Source organism: Gossypium arboreum, chromosome 6 (genome assembly GCF_025698485.1).
Source record: "Gossypium arboreum isolate Shixiya-1 chromosome 6, ASM2569848v2, whole genome shotgun sequence".
Classification (NCBI taxonomy): Eukaryota; Viridiplantae; Streptophyta; class Magnoliopsida; order Malvales; family Malvaceae; genus Gossypium; species Gossypium arboreum.
In genome coordinates, this window is record NC_069075.1 from 120,242,946 (window position 1) to 120,266,422 (window position 23,477).

The window sequence follows — 23,477 nt, forward strand, 5'->3', positions numbered from 1 at the left end:
TCGACTTCAATGATCCCAAATCCGATAGCTAATGAGCAAAATCTATAAAATAGAGAAACAGAGAAAACGGAGTAAGCAATTTATGCCTAGTAAGTTTGAGCAAGAAATTCCAGCACAACAAAAGCATAGCATTCATAAAGCTAACGGATAATTTCATATGCACAAATTCTCAATATCATACTCATTTCACATTCCAACCCCTATGTTCATACATAAGGGATCACCTTAGTCAAATACGGAAACTCATTACTCGATTGGCGAATATTATTCAAGGAATCAACTAATTCAAGCTCATATGAACATACCTCATTGCTGGAATTTTTTCAAGCGCATTAACTGAAATTTTACAGCAAGATCGCTTATTCTAGAATCACGTACCTTGAATTTAACCGGATATAACGACTCGCTCAAATGCCTTCGGACAAAGCCGGTTATAACGACTTCATACGAATGCCTTGGGACTTAACCCGGTTTAGTAACTTGCACAATGCCTTGGGCTTAGCCCGAATTTATTAACTCGCACGAATGCCTTGGATCCTAGTCCGGATATAGTCACTTAGCACAAAGCCTTCGGGACTTAGCCCGGACATCATTCGAATAACCGAGCACAATTATCAATAAATTATGACACATTCGTATTTCATTTTCAATAGCAAAACTCAAAAACAAGGCACTTTTTACACTTGCAATTTCGGCTCAATAGCCACACACAAAGAGCATGATTTTAATTTGCTTTAAACATGATCTAATCAATTCAGAATTTAAGCTCTATTACTCAAGAACTTACCTCGGACGTGGTCGAACGATTTCGACGGCTATTCGACGACTTTTTCCTTCCCCTTATCGGATTTAGCTCCCCTTTGCTCTTGAGCTTAATTTAACAAATAAATTGGTTTTATCATTTGAGCATCGAAAGAGGAATTCAAGATACTTAGCCAATATATATACTCATTAGGCATCAAAGTCGCATATGTATGAAATCATGAATCGAACTCAACACATTAGTTAATATTCCTCTTAGCCGAATTTTCTAAGCCAAGAATAGGCATCAATATGCTTGCCTCTAACCGAATGCATGCACACCAATTTCCCCTCATGTGGCCGAATATACATGTCCATGTTGAGGCCAATTATACACTTAATACCACACAAAAACAGCATACATTTTACTACTAACACATTACATATCGTAGCTCAATACACATCTCTCATTTACTTCATAATCGAGACATCATCACAAGCAAATATACACCTTGAAATAGCATATATGTCATACCAATACATCGTGTGCAAACATATATACATATATATATGCTAGAGTCGAATCTCAAGTTGATTTTAACTAAACATGAACAAAATTTCAATACACAAATCTTACTTTCCATGCAATGAGCATAAATCACACTTATGGATGTACCATGGCCGAATACATCACAACACCATAATTTTGGTCATGATTAAACAAAGAACTTAGTATCTCATTCAAAAATGCTAAAAGAAAATCTAAGAGTCCTCAATCCCGCATCACATGTATCATTATCAAGCTTGATATTTAGCATGCAATGGCATTAACACCACATTTACTTTGGCCGAATTTCATTCCCATGACATAGAAAAGATTTGAACCATGGGCTACCAAGAACATCAAGCTAGCAACTAAAAACATGCAAGAATCTCATGGCACAACCTCAAACATACCTTAATCTTGATGCAAGTATAGCCAACCTCTTCCTAATCCTCTTCCAAAACAAACATGAAGCAAAATTCCTTCCTTCCTCTAGTATTTTTGGTCAAGAGAGAATGAAAAGATGGATGAACAATTTTTTTTCTTTTCTCTTCCACAATGCACGGCAATGGGGGGGGTTTCACTCACACACACACATTTTTTTTTCTTTCTTTATTACCCATACTTATTTGTTTATTGTTTCTCCCTAATGCACCAACAAAACATGTTTCATGACATGTTTAGCCCATGATTCCTTGTCATGGCCGCCACTACAACTTGGGGGAATTTGACATGCAAGTCCTCCCTTTGACTACATGCACTATTAGGTCCTTATAGATTAGCCTTTCACTTTTCAAAAGTGTCACACAAGTCCTACTAACTGAATTCACATGCAATCGGCTAAATCGGAACTTGAAATTTTCACACATTCATAATTACATATTCTAGACAATAAATATTACATTCAAACATTTCGGTGACTTGGTTTAGCGGTCCCGAAACCACTTCCCGACTAGGGTCAATTTTGGGCTGTCTCAACTCTCCCCCACTTAAGAAATTTTCGTCCCCGAAAATCTTTCCGGTAAATAGGTTTGGGTATCGCTCTTTCATAGAGCTCTCGGGTTCCCAAGTAGTTTCTTCCATCCCGTGTTTGAGCCATAACACTTTTACTAACGGAACCCTTTTGTTTCGCAACTCCTTCACTTCACGAGCTAGGATACGAATCGGTTCTTCTTCATAACTCATATCGGATTGAATTTCAACCTCTGATGGACTAATTACGTGCGACGGATCAGATCTATAGCGCCAAGCATCGAAACATGAAAGACGTCGTGAATCTTTTCAAGTTCAGGGGGTAAAATCAAATGATACGCAACTGGACCGACTCGTTCGGATATCTCATATGGCTCGATGAACCTCGGGCTCAATTTGCCTTTACGGCCAAATCTGAGTATCTTTTTCCAAGGCGAAACTTTAAGAAACACTTTATCTCCCACTTGATACTCAATGTCTTTTCATTTCAGATCCGCGTCGACTTTCGACGATCGGAGGCTATCTTGATTTTCACGGATTACTTTTACTTTCTCAAAGATCTTTAATCAAATCCACTCCAAAAATTTTGTTCTCACCGAGCTCGGTCCAAAACAATGGTGTACGGCATTTACGCCCGACAAGGCCTCGTAAGGCGCCATCTTAATACTTGATTGAAAACTATTGTTGTAAGCGAATTCAATCAAAGGTAAGTACCGTTCACATGAACCACTGAACTCGAGGATGCAACATCTCAACATATCCTCAAGTATCTGAATTATCTGCTCGGATTGACCATCGATTTGGGGGTGAAAGGCGGTGCTGAAATGCAACTTGGTACCCAAAGCTTCTTGCAATTTCTTCCAAAATTGCGAAGTGAATCTCGGATCTCTATCCGACACAACAGAAATTGGTACCCCGTGTAATCTCACAACTGAGAAACGATAATTCAGCTAGTTTATCCAATGAAAAATCCGACGCATACAGGATAAAGTGAGCCGACTTAGTCGGTCTATCAACAACAACCCAGATCGCATCCTTCTTACTTGTCGACAATGGCGGTCCGGACACAAAGTCCATTGTGACTCGATCCCATTTCCACTCGGGTATCGTAATCGGTCAAGTAATCCTCAAGGCACTTGATGTTCTCGCTTTCACTTGTTGACATATTAAACATCTCAAACAAAGTCGGAGATGTCTCGTTTCATACCATGCCACCAAAACCGATGTTTCAAATCGTTGTACATCTTCGTACTCCCCGGGTGGATTGCCATTCGGCTACAATGGGCTTCGTTCAGAATTATCGAAATAAGTTCTGAATTCTTTGGAACACACAGACGACTTCTGAACCTCAAACAATCGTCATCATCAATTTGAAACTCCGATTCCTTGTTCGAACACACTCACCCGTTTTGCAACCAACTCACCGTCAACCTTCTGAGCTTCACGAATTTGATGAGTCAACAATGGTTTGGCCTTTAATTCGGCTATTAACACATTGTCGGGTAGAATAGACAAGTGTACATTCATAGCTCGTAAAACAAAGTGATTTTCGCTTAAGGCGTCCGCAACCATATTAGCCTTTCCCGGGTGATAATCAATGACAAGCTCATAATCTTTTAACAACTCGAGCCAACGTCTTTGTCGAGATTTAAGTCTCTTTGAGTTATCAAATATTTGAGACTTTTGTGATCCGAATACACATGGTACTTCTCACCAAATAAGTAATGTCACCATATCTTTAAGGCGAATACGATGGCAGCCAATTTGAGATCATGGGTCGGATAATTTTTCTCATGTGGCTTTAATTGTCTCGACGCATAGGCCACAACTCGACCCTCTTGCATCAATACGCAACCTAACCCAAGTAGGGAAGCGTCACTATAGATGACAAACTCTTTGCCAGATTCGGGCTGTACTAGTACTAGAGCTTCCGTCAAATGAGTTTTCAATTGGTCGAAACTTTTCTGACACTTTTCCGTCCATTCAAACTTGACATCTTTCTAGCAGTTTAGGTCATGGGTGTGGCTATCATCGAGAATCCTTTTACAAACCGTCGGTAGTAACCGCAAGTCCCAAAAAGCTCGAACCTCGTAATATTTCTCAAGGCTTCCACTATGTATGGCTGAAATTTTACTCGGTCGACTCGAATACCGATGCAGATACCACATGACCCAAGAAGCTAACCTCTCTTAACCGTAACTCACACTTGCTGAACTTAGCATATAACCGCTTATCCTATAAAATTTGCAACACTAATCTCGGTGCTCGCATGTTCGGTCTCATCTCTTGAATAGACCAAGATGTCGCCAATGAACACAACTACGAACTGATCCAAATATGGTGCAAGATCCGATTCATCAAATCCATAAATACCGCAGGGCATTAGTGAGCCCAAACGGCATCACTAAGAACTCGTAGTGACCATATCTCGCTCAAGGCGTTTTGGGTATGTCCGAATCTCGGATTAGAATCGATAATAGCCCGATCTCAAATCTATTTTTGAAAACACCGAGGCTTCCTTCGTTGATCGAACAAATCATCGATACGCTGTAACGGATACTTGTTCTTTATTGTCACTTTATTAAGTCGACGATAGTCGATGCACAACCTCATGGTTCCGTCCTTCTTTTCACAAACAACACTGGTGCACCCCAAGGTGAAAAACTCAAAGCGAGCAAAGCCTCTATCCACCAACTCTTGCAACCGAGCTTTCAACTCCTTTAATTACTGTTGGTGCCATACGACACGGAGCTATCGAAATCGGTGTGGTCCTGTACAAGCTCAATGCCAAACTCTATCTCCGAATGTGGAAACCCGGTAATTCTTGGGAAAAACATCCGGTATTCACAAACCACCGCATGATTCGGGTTTTATTTCTAACTCCTTATCATCAAGTACATACGCAAGGTATGCTTTGCACCCCTTTCTTACATATTTTTGGGCCAACATTGATGATATTACAGCTGGCAACCCCTTTAAGTCCGTAGACTCAACTCGGATCATCTCGTTATTTGTGCACCTCGGATCAATAGTCTTGCTTTTGCAATTCACAACCGCATCATGCACGGTCAACCAATCCAACCCAAGAATAACATCAAATTCATCGAATGGCAAAAGCATCAAGTCCGCGGAAAACAGAACCTCGAATTACTAGGGACATTTCTTACACACTTTGTCGACCAACACGTAACGACACAAAGGATTTGACACCGAATTATGAACTCGAGAGACTCAATAGGTAAAGTCTTCTTGGATGCTAAGGTTTCGTATATATAAGAATGAGTAGAACCGAGGTCAATCAAAGCAATCACATTAGTATCAAAGAGAGTGAAAGTACGGTAATAACATCCGGCGAGGAAGCATCCTCACGCATGGCAGTATAGCATAAGCCCTAGCAGAGCGTGAGCCTCGGATCTAGTCGTAACATCTCTAGATCCTCTCGACCACCACTAGCATTGCCCGTATTTCCGGATGGTCTACCTCGGCGGTGGTAGCACCGGTTTCCCACTCGATTTGTATTCTATTCGAGACAACCTCGGGCAATCTTTAATAAAGTGGTCGACCGATCCGCACTTGTAACAGAGCGGTCACGGAACCCACTGACTTCGAATGCCATTTGCCACAATGTCGACACTTCGTTCGTCTCAAGTTCATTCCCAACATCGGCGATCGAAGTGCCTCGTGTACCCACAGAGGGTCGATCATGATCTCGTCTAAAAAGGCCCGAAGCACCTCTAGACCGGCCCACATCATCTCTAAATTTCTTCGATGCATGTTGAAGAGACTTTCCCGAGGATCTTTTTCGAAACTCTCCAGTTCCCACATCAACTTTTTGTTTTTCTTTTCTAAGCTCTTCGGCTTTACAAGCTCACTCAACAAGTACTACGAACTCTCGTATTTCAAGAATGCCAACGAACATTTTTATGTCTTCATTCAGCCCATCCTCGAAGTGTTTACACATGACAGCCTCGGACGAAACACATTCCCGAGCGTATCTACTAAGTCTAACAAATCTTCGCTCGTAATCAGTAACTAACATAGAATGTGACAGCCCAAAATTGACCCTAGTCGGGAGGTGGTTTCGGGACCACAAAATCGAGGCATAAAAATAATTTATAATTTATTTTGATGCCTATAATATGTGTTAATTCATGTGTGACATTTTGATGTTTCGATTTCGAGTTATAAATGTGAATTTCATTAGAAAGGACCTAGTAGTAAACTTTGAAAGTATGATGGGGAAAGGTGTGATGACTAGTTGAACATGCATGCAAAAATAAGGATTTGCATGTCATTTTCCCCCAACATGAAGTGGCGGCCATGGCAAGAGTGGATGGGCAAAACATGTCATGAAACATGTTTTGTTGGTGCATTAGGGTGAAATAATAAAATAAAGAGCATGGGCAAAGAAAGAAAAAATGGTCTCACCCATGCTTCCCCCTTGGCCGTGAGTTGAGAGAAAGGAAAAGAAAAAATTTGGTTCATCCATTCTCATTTTCTTTGGGCTGAAAATTCTAAGAAGGAAGGAAATTTTGCTCCATTTTTAGTTTAGAAGAGATCTAGAAGGAGATTTGGCTATACTTGCATCAAGATTAAGGTATGTTGAGGTTGTGTCATGAGATTCATGCTTGTTTTGGTTGCTAACTTGATGTGCATGTTAGCCATGGTTCAAATCCTTGCTATGCCATGAAAAATGGTATTTGGCCAAGGTTGATATTGTGTTAAAGCCATTGCATGCTAAATGTGAAGCTTGTTGATGATGCATGTAATGATGGATTGACTACTCTTGAAATTTCTTTTAGTATTCTTGAGTAGGACATTGAATTCTTTGTTTAACCATGACCGAAGTTGAAAGAGTATGGTTGTGATGTATTCGCCATGGTGCATTCATGAGCATGATTTATGCTTGTTACTTGATTGGTTAAAATTTGTGTTTGGATGGGTATGAACCCCTTGAGATTGACCTTGCACCTATATGTGTATACATGTTTGCACATGATGTATTGGCATGACATATATACTATTTCAAGGTATATATTTGCTTGTGATGATGTTTCGGTTATGAAGTACATGAGAGATGTGTATTGAGCTACAATATGTAATCGTTAGTTAGTAAAATGCATGCTGTTTTGTGTGGTCTTAAGTGCATAATTGGCCTCAACATGGACATGCATATTCGCCACATGAGGGAAATTGGTGTGCATGCATTCGGTTAGAGGCAAGCATATTGATGCCTATTCTTGGCTTAGAAAATTCGCTAAGAGGAATATTAACTAATGTGTTGAGTTCGATTCGTGATTTCGTACATATGCGACTTTGATGCCTAATGAGCATATATATTGGCTAGGTATCTTGAATTCTCTTCGATGCTCAAATGATAAAACCAATTTATTTGTTAAATTAAGCTCAAGAGCAAAGGGAGCTAAATCCGATAAGGGAAGGAAAAAGTCGTCGAATAGTCGTTAAATCGTTCGACCACGTCCGAGGTAAGTTTTGAGTATCGAAACTTAGATTTTGATTCGATTGAATGAAGTAATAAGCAATCGAAATTGTGCCTTTGTATGTGGCCATTGAGCGAAATGATATTTTGCTAAGTGAATTGTGCATAAAAGTTGTGTTATGAAATTGAAACAAAGATGTGTATGAATGTTCGAGTGATATCGGGCTAAGCCCAAGGCAATTGTGCGAGTTATGATATCGGGCTAAGCCCAAGGCAATTGTGCAAATTGTGATATCCGGTTAAGTCCCAAGGCCTTTGTGCGGGTTACCATAACCGGGCTATGTCCCGAAGGCGTTTGAACGAGTAGCTATATCCGGATAAACTCCGAAGGTATGTGATTCGAGAACTTTGAACTTGCTGGAAAATTTTCAGTTAATGCACTTGTGAAATTCCCAACAACAAGGTATGTTTTGTGTGTGCTTCGCACACTATGAGTAAGTGCGTATGAATATTCGCTCTAATGATAAATGAGCTATCGGCATTAACTAGGCCGTTATTTGTGTATGAATATAAGAGTTGGGATTGTGAAGTAAGCATGTCTTTGAGAAATTGTGCATATGAATTATTGTTTAGCTACTTGAATGCTATGCTTTGGTTGTGTGTATATTATGGCTCGAAACTTACTAAGCATAAATTGCTTACTCCGTTTCTTTGTTTCTCTGTTTATAGATTTTGCTCGTTAGCGATCGGATTCGGGATCATAGAAGTTGAAGTCAACCACACTATCAAAGCCCTTTTTGGTACTCCTTTAGTTGAGTTTTGGATATGGCATGTATAGGACCACCCTCGGTTGTTTTAAGTACTTTGTGATGTATATGTGTGCGGCCATGCGAAAATGGTTCGTAAAAGTGGAGTATGGAATTTGACCATATGTGGTTTGTAATTATATTTGGTTTCATGATGTGATTATGGTTTGGAATGAGAGTGTTGGTCACATGATCAGCCATTGGAATGGCTAAATATGATCATATGTGGACCTAAGTATGACTAGACTATAGTTGGTCCATGGGAACTACAATATAGGTAAAGCCTACCTTAAAAACAGAGGCTGCCAGCTGCAGTGACGTGGATGTGAAAAATCACCAAAATTTGTAGGAATGGTTTTAAATAGTGAATAAATTATGTGATCGAACCTTGACGAGTCTATTTTCATATGAAAGTAACGAAACAATCATATGAACAGTATATTGAGAGATATTAAAGTTCTCGTGAGACAGGGCCAGAACTGTTTCTGGGTCCCCTGTCGCGACTTTGAAAATTTACCATAAATTATCCAGAATGAATTAGAAGTCATTCCTTATATGTCCAAATTCCTTTTTCAGTTTAGTTTCATTAGAAACAAACAGCATCAGTATTGAAACCTTGTACAGAGAGATATTCAAGTTGTAACGCGCGAAGGTCAGTGTAGTCGACCCCTGTAACATGGGTGACTTTAACTAATAAAATGTACCAATTGGCCCAACCAAAAATTCTAGAAAAAAATCCAGGGATGGATATATGAGTCTAAATTCAAGGAAAATTTATGGAATCAGTTTCCGAGTTCTGTAACTCGAGATATGCTTTTTAAGGCAACAGTGACGCAGTTTTCCAGCTTGCCTGGGAATGTCAAGTTGGTCGGTGCTATAAGTGGTTTTGGCCTGTTAACCCCTCGTGTCCGACACCGGCAACGGTCTCGGGTTCGGGGTGTTACATAGAACCTTGCTTAAGCTCAAGAAATTCCTTCCGTTTTTGATCAACAAAACTCTGACTGATATACTTTTTTCGAAACTCAGTTTGGAAAAACTCCCAATTTACTTGCTCTCAGGGCACAGCAGAAGTCAGAGTGCTCCACCGATAGTAGGCAGAATCACGTAGCAAGGAGATAGCACACTTTAGGCATTCATCGGGTGTACAAGATAGCTCATCGAGTACCCGGATAGTGTTGTCCAACCAAAATTCAGCTTGCTCGGCATCGTCGCTATCTGTAGCTTTAAATTCAGTAGCCCCATGTTTTCAGATTCTATAAACTGGGGGCTTATTCGACCTTATTTGGTCAGTTACCGGAGGCATTGTAGGTATGGGGGCTGTGTTTGTTGGGAATGGAGGTTGTGGAACAGCCGTATTAGTTCGAATGTATTGGTTGAACCAATCATTCATCACGCTATAAAAGGCTTGCCTAGCCTCATCATTCGGATTGCTAGCAACAGGTTGAGAGTCCGCCGGCCCTGTCCCTTGTACGGGAGCAGGCGCCACACTCTCCACATCATCAGCTATCGCTCGGTTGGGATCGGGATCCACTACTATAATAAACACAAATTCAAACGTCAGAAATCACCACACTATCAAATAATCACATAAAATGGCATGTATAGCTAGACCCAAACGCATTACGGTAGTCCTAGAATCGACTAAACCGTAGCTCTGATACTAATAAAATTGTAACACCCCGTACCCGAGTCCGTTACCGGAATCGAACACAAGGTGCACACAGACTTAACTATTTTCACAGTCCATTTAGAAATTTCCAGACAAGCTGGTTACTGCATCACTGTCGCCTTAAAAATCATATCTTGAGGTTCAGAGCTCGAAAATTTGTTTCGTAATTTTTCCCTGAAACTAGACTCATATGTCCATCTACAGATTTTTTTCTAGAATTTTTGGTCAAGCCAATTGGTACAGTTTATTAGTTAAAGTCTCCCCTATCCCAGGGTTCGACTACACTGACCTTTGTGCGTTACGAATTGAATATCTCCTTGTACAGGGCTTTAATACTGATGCCGTTTGTTTCTATAGAAACTAGACTGAGGGAGGAATCTATAAATATATGGAATGACTCCTAATTATCTCTGGTTAATTTACAATGAATTTCCAAAGTCGGAACAGGGGATCCAGAAACCGTTCTGGCCCTGTTTCACGAGAACTTTAATATCTCTTAACATGCAACTCCTATGACCGTTTCGTTTCTTCCATATGAAAGTAGACTCATCAAGGTTCATTTAAATAATTTATTAACTATTTAATACCATTCCTACTATTTTTAGTGATTTTTAACATCCACATCACTGCTGTAGTAAGCATCTGTCTTTAAGGTAGGCTTTACCTATTTCATGATTTCCATGATTCAATTGCCCTTTTGCATACATAGCACAAAGTGTGATCATGATTAACCATTCCAATGGCTAATCGTTTCAAAACAATTCCATACCTCATAATGATCGACATACAAACGATTATAGTACTATACTAAAAACGATATAAGCCATTTTCGCATGGCTATCCAAGTTTACACAAAACCGAAAGGTACATGACCTTCAACAAAAGGGTAGTCCTATACATGCCATTTCAAAGTTCAACCAAAATTATACCAAAATGGAGGCTTTGATAGTGTGGATGACTTCGACTTCAATGATCCCGAATCCGATAGCTAACGAGCAAAATCTATAAAAGCAGAGAAACAGAGAAAGCGGAGTAAGCAATTTATGCCTAGTAAGTTTGAGCAAGAAATTCCAGCACAACAAAAGCATAGCATTCATAAAGCTAACGGATAATTTCATATGCACAAATTCTCAATATCATACTCATTTCACATTCCAACCCCTATGTTCATACATAAGGGATCACCTTAGTCAAATACCGAAACTCCTTACTCGATCGAGCGAATATTATTCAAGGAATCAACTAATTCAAGCTCATATGAACATACCTCATTGCTGGAATTTTTTCAAGCGCATTAACTGAAATTTTACAGCAAGATCGCTTATTCTAGAATCACGTACCTCGAATTTAACGGATATAACGACTCGCTCAAATACCTTCGGACGAAGCCCGGTTATAGCGACTCATACGAATGCCTTCGGACTTAACCCGGTTTAGTAACTTGCACAATGCCTTGGGCTTAGCCCGGATTTATTAACTCGCACGAATGCCTTCGGATCCTAGTCCGGATATAGTCACTTAGCACAAAGCCTTGGGACTTAGCCGGACATCATTCAATAACCGAGCACAATTATCAATAAATTATGACACATTCAGTATTTCATTTTCATTAGCAAAACTCAAACACAAGGCACTTTTACACTTGCAATTTCGGCTCAATAGCCACACACAAAGAGCATGATTTTAATTTGCTTTAAACATGATCTAATCAATTCGAATTTAAGCTCTATTACTCAAGAACTTACCTCGGACGTGGTCGAACGATTTCGACGGCTATTCGACGACTTTTTCCTTCCCCTTATCGGATTTAGCTCTCCTTTGCTCTTGAGCTTAATTTAACAAATAAATTGGTTTTATCATTTGAGCATCGAAGAGGAATTCAAGATACTTAGCCAATATATATACTCATTAGGCATCAAAGTCGCATATGTATGAAATCATGAATCGAACTCAACACATTAGTTAATATTCCTCTTAGCCGAATTTTCTAAGCCAAGAATAGGCATCAATATGCTTGCCTCTAACCGAATGCATGCACACCAATTTCCCCTCATGTGGCGAATATACATGTCCATGTTGAGGCCAATTATACACTTAATACCACACAAAAACAGCATACATTTTACTACTAACACATTACATATCGTAGCTCAATACACATCTCTCATTTACTTCATAATCGAGACATCATCACAAGCAAATATACACCTTGAAATAGCATTTATGTCATACCAATACATCGTGTGCAAACATATATACATATATATATGCTAGAGCCGAATCTCAAGTTGATTGTAACTAAACATGAACAAAATATCAATACACAAATCTTACTTTCCATGCAATGAGCATAAATCACACTTATGGATGTACCATGGCGAATACATCACAACACCATAATTTTGGTCATGATTAAACAAAGAACTTAGTATCTCATTCAAAATGCTAAAAGAAAATCTAAGAGTCCTCAATCCCCATCACATGTATCATTATCAAGCTTGATATTTAGCATGCAATGGCATTAACACCACATTTACTTTGGCGAATTTCATTCCCATGACATAGCAAAGATTTGAACCATGGGCTACCAAGAACATCAAGCTAGCAACTAAAAACATGCATGAATCTCATGGCACAACCTCAAACATACCTTAATCTTGATGCAAGTATAGCCAACCTCTTCCTAATCCTCTTCCAAAACAAACATGAAGCAAAATTCCTTCCTTCCTCTAGTATTTTCGGTCAAGAGAGAATGAAAAGATGGATGAACAATTTTTTCTTTTCTCTTCCACAATGCACTGCAATGGGGGGTTTCACTCATACACACACATTTTTTTTCTTTCTTTATTACCCATACTTATTTGTTTATTGTTTCTCCCTAATGCACCAACAAAACATGTTTCATGACATGTTTAGCCCATGATTCCTTGTCATGGCGGCCACTACAACTTGGGGGAATTTGACATGCAAGTCCTCCCTTTGACTACATGCACTATTAGGTCCTTATAGATTAGCCTTTCACTTTTCAAAAGTGTCACACAAGTCCTACTAACTGAATTCACATGCAATCGGCTAAATCGGAACTTGAAATTTTCACACATTCATAATTACATATTCTAGACAATAAATATTACATTCAAACATTTCGGTGACTCGGTTTAGCGGTCCCGAAACCACTTCCCGACTAGGGTCAATTTTGGGCTGTCACAGATTGACTTAAGACAATACCTAAGGAAAAATCCACCTAGACTTTACTTGTTATTCTGGCTCTGAATTGGACGATTTATTCATTCAACTTGTTCCATAGAGATCCCTAAGTTATGTTATTATCCCTATTCAAGACTAATAACTTCTAATCCCTAGATTGAATAACCGAGACTTTTCTCTAATTAACACTCTAGGGTTGCATTAACTCGATCTATGGATCCTCTTATTAGATTTCACCCAAATCTGGAAAAGTCTTGTCACCCTATGTCTAGGCGCGCAATCAACTCTGCTTAATTATGACAAATGTACTCTTAGACAGGGTCTATTCCTCCTTTGAATAACAGCATGTCTTGAATCAGTATCCTAGGATATCAAAACAAGAATTAAGAACACATAATTAAGAACAAGTTAAATATTTATCATACAATTTAGAAAATAATAACAAGATTCGTCTTAGGTTTCATTACCCTTAGGTATTTAGGGGTTTTAGTTCATAACTAAATAAGAAAACATCTCAGAAGAATAAAGAATACAAAACATAAAGAAAACCCAAAACTCCTGAAAGGAAATTGAGGAGAGATCTTCAGTCTTGATGATGAATCTGGCTTCTGAGATGGATCAATCGGCTTCCTTGGAGTAATTTCTTACTCCCTGTTCTCCGTCTCCCTTTTCTTCCTCCTCTAGGGTGTATTTATAGGCTTTGGAATGCCTAGAAGCCCTTAAAATTAGCCTTTTTCGAATTGGACTCAACTTGGGCTCGGCAGGGACACGCCCGTGTTCAATTACTTCAGGCCGTGGTCGAGCCTGCCAAATTGACACGGCCGTGTGGTCTGCCCGTGTGAGGAGGTCCAGGCCGTGTTAATTTCGTACCTTGGCCCATTTTCTCTGTTTTTGGCCCGTTTGTAGTTCCTTTCGCTCTGCTATGCTCTCCTAAGTATAAAACATGAAATTAAAGCATTAGGAGCATCAAATTCACCAATTCTAATGGTAAATCATCCATAAAATGTATTAAACATGGGGTAAAAATATGTATAATTTACGGTTTATCAATGATTAATCTTGATAAAGTATGATGCCTTATGTATGCGTAAGTTGTTATGAGAATGTCATGCATAAGCCATATTTACAATTATTAAGTGTTCATTTGTGCCATGTTAGATACCATTGAGATATGTGAGTGTGCATGTGTTGCGAGGGTGGAAAAATGGCTTGGAAAATAGCATTGCATTTGTCCACACGGGTAGACACACGGGCGTGTGTTTAGACACACGGCCAGCCCCATGGGTGTGTATTTTGGGTTGTGCCCCTACTTTGGTGATTACGTCATAAATAGAGAGTTACATCGGCTGAAGACATGGGCGTGTCTCAAGCCACATGGGCGTGTGTGACCACATGGCCTACCTACACGAGCGTGTGACCCTATTTCATGATGAAATTTTCTAAGTTTTCCCAAAAGATTTCGAAGTTTTCGGTTTAGTCTCGAATCATCTTCGATGCGTGTTTAGGGCCTCGTAAGCCCGTTTAAGGGATGTTATACATATGTATGAATGTTTTTGATTTGAATGAAATTTTATGGCCCGATTTTATATGATTGTGTATGTTTAAGTCCAATAATGTCTCGTATCCTGTCTCGTCCTTGGATATGGGTAAGGGGTGTTACAAAGAAACTCGTCTCTCAATTTGGAACACCTAGAGCTATTATCAGTGATAGGGGTACTCATTTTTGTAATGCTCAATTTGATAAAACCCTTAAGAAATATGAGGTTTACCATAGAACAACCACCCCTTACCATCCTCAGACTAGTGGTCAAATCGATGTAGCAAACCGAGAGCTTAAACGTATCTTAGAAAAGACTATAGAGTCAAATAGGAAGGATTGGGCAATGAAAGTAGGTAATGCTTTATGGGCCTATAGAACTGCTTTTAAAACCCCCATAGGAACAGCTCCTTACAGACTTGTTTATGGGAAAAGTTTTCATTTACCGTTTGAACTAAAACACAAAGCACTCTGGGCTATAAAGTTTCTAAACTTTGATTTCAAACTTGCATGTGAGAAAAGGTTGATGCAGTTGAACAAGCTAATGAATGGCGAGCTAATGCATATAAGAATTCACGATTATACAAGGAAGCAACGAAGCGCCGCCATGATGCTCACTTAAAGCAACACAAGCAATTTGAAGCTGGAGACCTTTACTTGCCATACAATTCAAGGCTCAAATTATTTCCTGGGAAGCTAAAATCACAATGGTCAGGTCCTTTCGTAGTCCAAACCATTTTTCCATATGGCACAGTAGAGGTAAGTTATCCACTCAAGGTACTTTCTAGGTAAATGGACATCATCTTAAACCTTATAACGGTGAGGATGTTAGAGATAATGGAGAGGAGCTACTGCTCCGCAAACCTGCCTAAATACACCACAAGGTAAAGTCGAGCTTTGACTTTAAATAAGTGCTCATCGGGAGGCAACCCAAGCACTAACCCCACTAAAAAAGTTTTTCTTTTCTTTCATTCATTTTTCATAGTATAAATGTAGGTATTTTTGACACCCACGGCCTAACGCACAGCCGTGTCCTAGGCCGTATGCTCACCACGGGTTGGAGACATGGGCATGCTTTGAGCCATGTAAACTATTACAACCTTAGTATTGGCATTTGATAGTGGCGAACACGGCCTAGAAACATAGGCGTGTCCATGGCCATGTTAAAACAGGACAAACATCTTCCCAAGACTAGATGACATACGAGCTGCGATAACTAGCCACGGCCGTACGAACCACATGGCTATGGGACACGGGCGTGTCTCAGACCGTGGTGAAACTGTACTTCAATTTCCCAAAAATTAGCAGAGGCATGGAATGCGATAAATCACCATGGCCATGTGAAGTGGCCGTGTAACCCCCACGGTCATGAAACACGGGCGTGCCGAAGGCCGTGTGGGAACATGAACACACACTTTGAAATTTTTAAGTCAGAATGGAAAATGGGCATACCCCACGGCCGTGCTCAAAAGCCATGGGCAATCTTGACTACAGAACACGGGCGTGGTGGAAGACCCACGGGCGTGGGAGAAGCGAACGAGAGAGTACACGGCTGTGCGATGTGGCCATGTGTGCCACACAGCCTGGATACACGGGCGTGTACACAAGCTGTAGACAATATTGACTAAAGATTTCACGAAAAACACGGGCTAGAAGCGAGACACATGGGACAAAAAAGAGCTTGTGTCTTGGTGGCAAAGGACGAATAGTGCAACCAAGAGATCAGGGGTTCGAATCTAAATGGTAGCAAATATATTTAGGATAAACAGGTTGCAGGTTAATAGGCCTTAAAAATAGTTAGGGATGGAATATGGCACAAGAGCGCCTGCGGTGTAGTGGCATGAAGTAAGCTATGGTTATAAGAGCGAGCAGGCTCGAATCCCAGGCCTGGAAAAGTTTAAATTTTTATTCTTTAAGAAAACCGAGGCTTAGGCATATAAGCCTTATAATTAGTTGTGACCGAATGGTAGCGTAAGAAAGGATGTGGTGCAGTGGCCAGCAGCGTGTGGGGAGGTAGAGTAACCTTGAGGTCTGGAGTTCGAGTGGAGGCGTGTGCAAAGGGAGAATTTAATTTTGCTACTCAAGTGCTATACGGTGGAAGCAATTTGAATGCAATTCAAATTGGAATTTTTGGCTAAAATCAAGGGGATTAGGATGAAGATTAAAGGTAGATATGATGGTGATAAAATTGGAGAATTTGAAGGGAAATTATCTTGACGAGTTTAATTCAATTGAGGAGTGTAGGTGTATTATTTATTTATTTTTTAGTATAAATATGTGTGTCGTACAGGCGAGTAAGGGCATTTGTTGTTTTTGTGTGCTTCAGTTGCATATCACCTCCTCTTTTCTTTAAGCCAAATTCTTGATCTTTTCTTCCCTATTTTAATCAAATCAATCTCTTCCCTCTTCAACTTAGCCAACTATTTTTTTTTTCATTTAAAAGCCGGTTCATACACTTTGGGGGTTTGATTTCTTGTTGGCAAGCAATCTCGCAATCGGTAAGTGAATTAGATCTTCTTCGAATTTTCTTAAATATTTCTAAGTTCTTTCGTTTCTACACTCTTAAAAGGCAATTCTTCTTTATTCTTTCAAAAACTTTCATTAACCTATGGTTTCTCAATTTATTTCTCTTTTTCCTTCTCATTCAAGAGTGTGATCGCTAATAGAAAAAGGGGGTTCTAGCAGAGAGGTTGGTATAGAGGCTCCCAAGTTTAAGCAACGTAAGGTGTCAGCCGTTACGGACTTTCTGTCTGGATGCGGAAGGGGGACTACGTCAGATTTCGAGTTACATAGGCAGATCGCAGTCGATCAATCTAGTTAAGACAAGTATAGGTGGTTCTTCGGTAAATAGTGGATTTATTTTGAATTAATGGAATGTGACTAATGGAATATAACGTTGCATATAGGTTCGGGCAATTATGAATACTTAGTACTCTAGGTGATAAGGTGTGTACTTCTACCCTATGATAACTTGATATAAAGCCGAAGGTGTGTACACACACTACACACACAAGTAGGTCGGCAAAAGCTGAAAAGCCGAAATATCGAAAAGCCGAACGTTTAACTACGATAGTCTTGCGAGTGCGCGAACACTCATGAGATGGAAACCGATAGGTTGTCTGAGGCCCCATGAGTGATTCAATGGGCTTGGGTTGTGAATTGGCCAATCGGGCCAGAATAGGCTTAATGGGCCTGATCGGCTGCTGGGCCCATAATAGGCAAAAATTGATAATTGATGCTATGTGATGAAAAAATCGTATGTGAGCATGACTATAAATGTGAATTGGGCTTGATGGACCATATAAATGTGAATTGGGCCTGATGGACCATATAAATGTGATTGGGCCTAGTGGGACATATACAGGTATGTGAACTTGACTGGGCTTTGTAAGGGGTTTTGGGCCTAATATATGAAAACTACATAAAACTTAATTAATATATTGCGATCGTGGACAAGTCATAGGGTTAAGGTGTGGCAACGGGTATATGCATGTCTAAGATTGGATCTGGGGAGAGCTTGATACTTAAGCGGTCTTAATGACTCACCTCCTCTTCTTTGGAATCCTACCTGGTGCATAGTATTCGTTCATCTTAGCTCACGAGATTTGTTAACGGTCCAAGGTAAGTGAAAACCGTAATAAAAGGAAAAATTACTGAAATGCTTTTAAGGGCAAAAATGACCAAAATACCCCTAGGTGTTGAATGTAAGTTTTATGGATGTGACATACATATCTGCTGCATACATATGATATTTTTCTTAGGTTGCATATCGGGTTGGGTATTATGGAATGGAGGAAGTATATGAGGATCGTATGGTTGCTTGACAGTCGCCGATCCACCGACGGCTTTTAAGCCCAATGTGTAAATGAAAGTAGTTCCACAACTGGGCTACCATGGATGTGTATCGGTTGGGTGGGTCGATATTTATATCCCCACATAATGTGTCGGGGGATGGAGCTGGTGTGCAACGGATGGATTATTGGGACAGGATTGCACTGTATTGCATTGCATGTATGATATTGTTGTGATATTATTGCGATGTGGGCTTCGGCCCAACCGAGGCTAATCTGGGCAAAGGCCCAGAGACCATCGTTATTGAATTGGGCTCTGGCCCAAAATGACTAGCGATTGCTTTATACTCGTTGAGGGTTGTACACACTGAGTTTTCAAAACTCACCCCCCTCCTTCTAAACTTTTCAGGTGATCCTCAGTAGGCTGTTCGACAGATGGAGGGACTCGAAGGTGGCCAACTAGCATAAAAAGTTTAGACTTAGTCTTTATGTAATTTTTAATATATTGACTTTAAATTATTTCTATTTGATTTGTGTTGTAACAAGGTCTTTCCTCTGGCTAATATTTCAAATTAGATTATTATCATTTTTTTATGCTTTATATTTATTAGAAGTAGAACGTGGTTTCCTAAACCATAACTATTTTTAAATACTACGTTTCAGCAACTCAATTTTTAAATGACGAGTTTTCATAAAATCATATGTTCTAAATAAAGCTTCCGCAACTGAAAAGAGATTTTACATAGTAATTAAGGTTTTTCATTTTAAGGAAGTGTTTCCAATGAAAACAAGGTTTTTGCTAAAACATTTCAATGTGACGTGCTATATTCGGCCATAATGTCTGGGTCGGGTTTGGGGTGTTACACGTGGTCTTACATGTAATCACATATCGATGCCACTGTCCCAAACAGGGTCTTACACGCACACATATATCGGAGTCACATATCAATGCAAACGTATACAATGTAGTCTTACTCGCACAAATATATTGATGCCATGGTCTTACTTGCACATCACATATCGGAATCCTATGTCATGACATATGTATCCTAACTATTCCTACGGTTCATACGGGGTTTTTGGACGTTGTAATTTAGTCGAAACGAACTCGTAAACTTAGTTCCCTTGCACATATACATTCGGCTCTTACATATAAAATTTCTCATAATTTAATTTCAGCATATAAACTCATACATAATTAGAATTAACGATATCTATTTTCTTATAAGCTTACCCCGGATGATGAAAAACAGAACGGGACGACTAGTCGACAACTTTAGTTTTCCCCCTATTTCTTTGGTTCTTGATCTAAACATATTCAAATTAAACTCATTCAAAAATATTTTCACTCAATTTAGTCCAAAAACACATAAATGGGCAAATTACCATTTTACCCCTAACATTTTACATTTTTTACAATTTAGTCCAAATTGTATAAAACACAAAAGATGCAAAATTTGAGTACACCATGTTTAGGCCGAATGTTCCTAGTATTCATACAAGTCCATACATTTCATTTGTTTTACATTTTGGTCCCTCAATTTATTATTTTTACAATTTAGTCCTAATTACTCAAAATCATCAAAAATTCCAATACAAAACATATCAATTCGAAACATATCTTTCATATTTCATCAACTAACATCATAAAACTCAAATATTAATCAATGTCATAACTCAAAATATTCATCAAAATAAGAAATTCAAGCATGGGCTTTGTACATTACACTACAACAATCTCAAAAACGTAAAATTTATCAAAAACCAAGCAAAAACTAACCTTGAATCAAGCTTGGACAAGGCCGAATACCCTAAGTTTTTGTTCTTTTCTTTCTATTTGTTATTTCGGTCATAAGAGAGAAATATGAACAATGGCTTTTAATTATATGTTTTATTATATTATAACTTATTAATTAATTTACCTAATTAACCTTTGAAATAGAATATAAAACCATGATATAATAAGGCCACTACCGTCTATTGCATGTTATCATAGGAAAATTGCAACATAAATACCTCCATTTATAAAGACAACAACAATTCAGCCCTTTCCTATTTAACCATCAAATTTTCATTTTACAAGATTAAGCCCCTTTTATTAAATCAGCACTCAAACGATAAAATTAAAGCATGAAATTTTCACAGATATAAATTCACACATAATAAACACAAAAAAAAAATTTTAAATATTTTTCTGACTCGGATTCGTGGTCCCAAAACTACCGTTCCGAATAGGGTCTAAATCGAGCTGTTACATTCACTTATTTGCAAATCCCTTACTTGTCATTCTTCCTCTCCTTCCCCATTTCTCAATTCTTTTTAGTCTATCAATTCTTTGGCCATTTCTCCTTGTCTCTTTCTCTCTTTCTCACTCGTTTTTGTTCCTTGACTGAATACCTTTCTTCCCTTTCTTAATTGGTGGTTGATCTTTGACTGAATACCTTGTCTTCTCTTCTATTCTCTCTTTCGCAATTCTTCCCTCTTTGCAACTTGTGGTTAGGCCGAATACTTCCCTTCTATTCTTTCAGTTTTGGGCTATTTTTTTTTTGACCAATTAGGTGTGTGTTTCCGCGGTTATTTTCTCTCTTTCTCTTCTTATGCTGCATTAATAGTTTTCATCTAACATTTTCCTTTGTTGCAGTTTATGGCTAGGGATGTGTTAGTGCTAGCCTTTCCTTTGTCATGTGGGTACTCATTTTAGGGATAGGCGGATTGCTTCCCTTCCCTAGAATCGGTTTTCGTTCTCGGTAAGTGGTTTACACTTTGGTTCTAACTGTTTGTGCGAACGATATGATTAAGGGTAATGGGTTTCGATTGGAATACAGGTGATCTCTAAGGGCCTGAAACCAGTCTTCTGTAACGGTTGCAGTGTGCAAAGGCTTAATCGTTCGATCAAGGCAAGTATTAAGTCATATCATGGATAAGTGTTATAAAAGGGATCATTTAATCCTGTTGGTTTTAAGCATGACTAACATTGGACATGGAATTATCTTTTGTTTTAGGTGCGGTTCATCTCAAGAGGGCGTTGCGTACCTAGAATCCTAACAGGTGTGTACATATGCAACTGTGACTGTGGTAATCGAAAAAAGATGGAATAAGTGACGACTACACTAGCCAAGCGCGGGCTCACTCGTGTGGTAGTCTGTATGCCTAACCATGGGCGTATAATCGTTGAGGCTGGCCATGAGTGATTTCATGGGCCAAGGCCGTTTTGGGCCATTTTGGGCTGAACTGAGCTGTGTGGGCCACACACGGGTAAACCCCACGGATGCGTAGAGAGGGCCAAGCTGTGTACTCCACATGACCAAGGCCATTTCTGGGCTATGTGGGCCACACGGGTGAGTGGGCCTACATGGGCCACAATATGGGCCATGGGCCCATTTTCACTGTTTGACTGTTGAGGTTGTACGGGTCACCCAAGATGACTGTGGACCTACTGTTGGGTCGATAAGTGTATCTAGACCCTCTAATTGATAAAATGACTGAAATGCCCCTACATAGTAAAATGATTGTTATGCCCCTAGGAGATGTATGATTATGATTGAGCATGCCATTTTAAAGATATTGATCACATGTATGATATTATGACATGATGCATGATATGTTGCATAGGGATGGGATTTATTATGATCAGAGGAAGTGTACTGTACTAGTAGCTCTACTGCAAATACTGTTTAGTGCCGTAACTGGTACTACTTGGAGTGTAGGGATGGGTGGGTTGATTTTATCCCCACATGGTGGGTAGGGCTGGACGGAGATAGAGTGTAGAGGCTGGTTGGGTAGGATCTATTGATTGCATATCTCATCTTGCATCATCACCGAGATGGGCTCAGTCCACACCGACATCGACATTGTAATGGGCTAAGGCCCCAATCAAATCGAATGTTATTAAATTGGGCTTAGGCCCAAACTTTGTATGTTCACTGATTGATTATTTGATATGGGATTACACACTGAGTTTTCATAACTCACCCATCTGTTTATCTGTACAGGTAGTCATTAGGCTTAGGCGAATCGGTGCTGCGAAGGACTCAAAGGTGGCCACACAATTGCATAGATTTTCTCTTTGGATTTAAATTATAAGTGGTTTTATTTTGGGTATTTTTAATGTAATAAGGCCTTTTTAAAATTTTAAGCTTTAATTTAGGGTATTATTTATTTGGATTTATATTTGTTAGTAGTAGGAAGCGAGTTTTCAAAAAGATAAATATATTTTTCAAAACACCATGTTTACGCAACATGTTTTAAAAGCTTCCACCAGAAATAATGTTTTAAAATTAGTAACAATTTAATATGGTTAACTTTTGCCAAACAACTTAAGCTTTGAATAGGAACGAGACATCCTAAAATCTTCATTAAGATCACAAAGAGGTTAAATAAATAGAAAAAAAAATTTCAACGATATTATACTTTGCGAAAAACACTTCAATGTAACATAACTAGATTCGGCCATAACGTCCGGGCCGAGTTTGGGGTGTTACCTGTTCATATCAAAATAATGCTATGGAAAATATTGTCTAATCAACTGCTCAGAAAGTCATTACTATAACCTACCTCTTTTAATACCTTGATCTTAAGTTAGAAATCTATGTTATTGTATGTCTACAGAACTCTGGATTAATAACTACAATGAACGTTCTTCTCTATACAACTTGTAACAACCCGTTTTTAGTCAAATTGGAACAGTGGTTTCGGGACCACAAATCCAAAGTTGAAATAATTATTTTACAATTATTTTAATGTCTACAGTATGATAATATGAATGTGTGA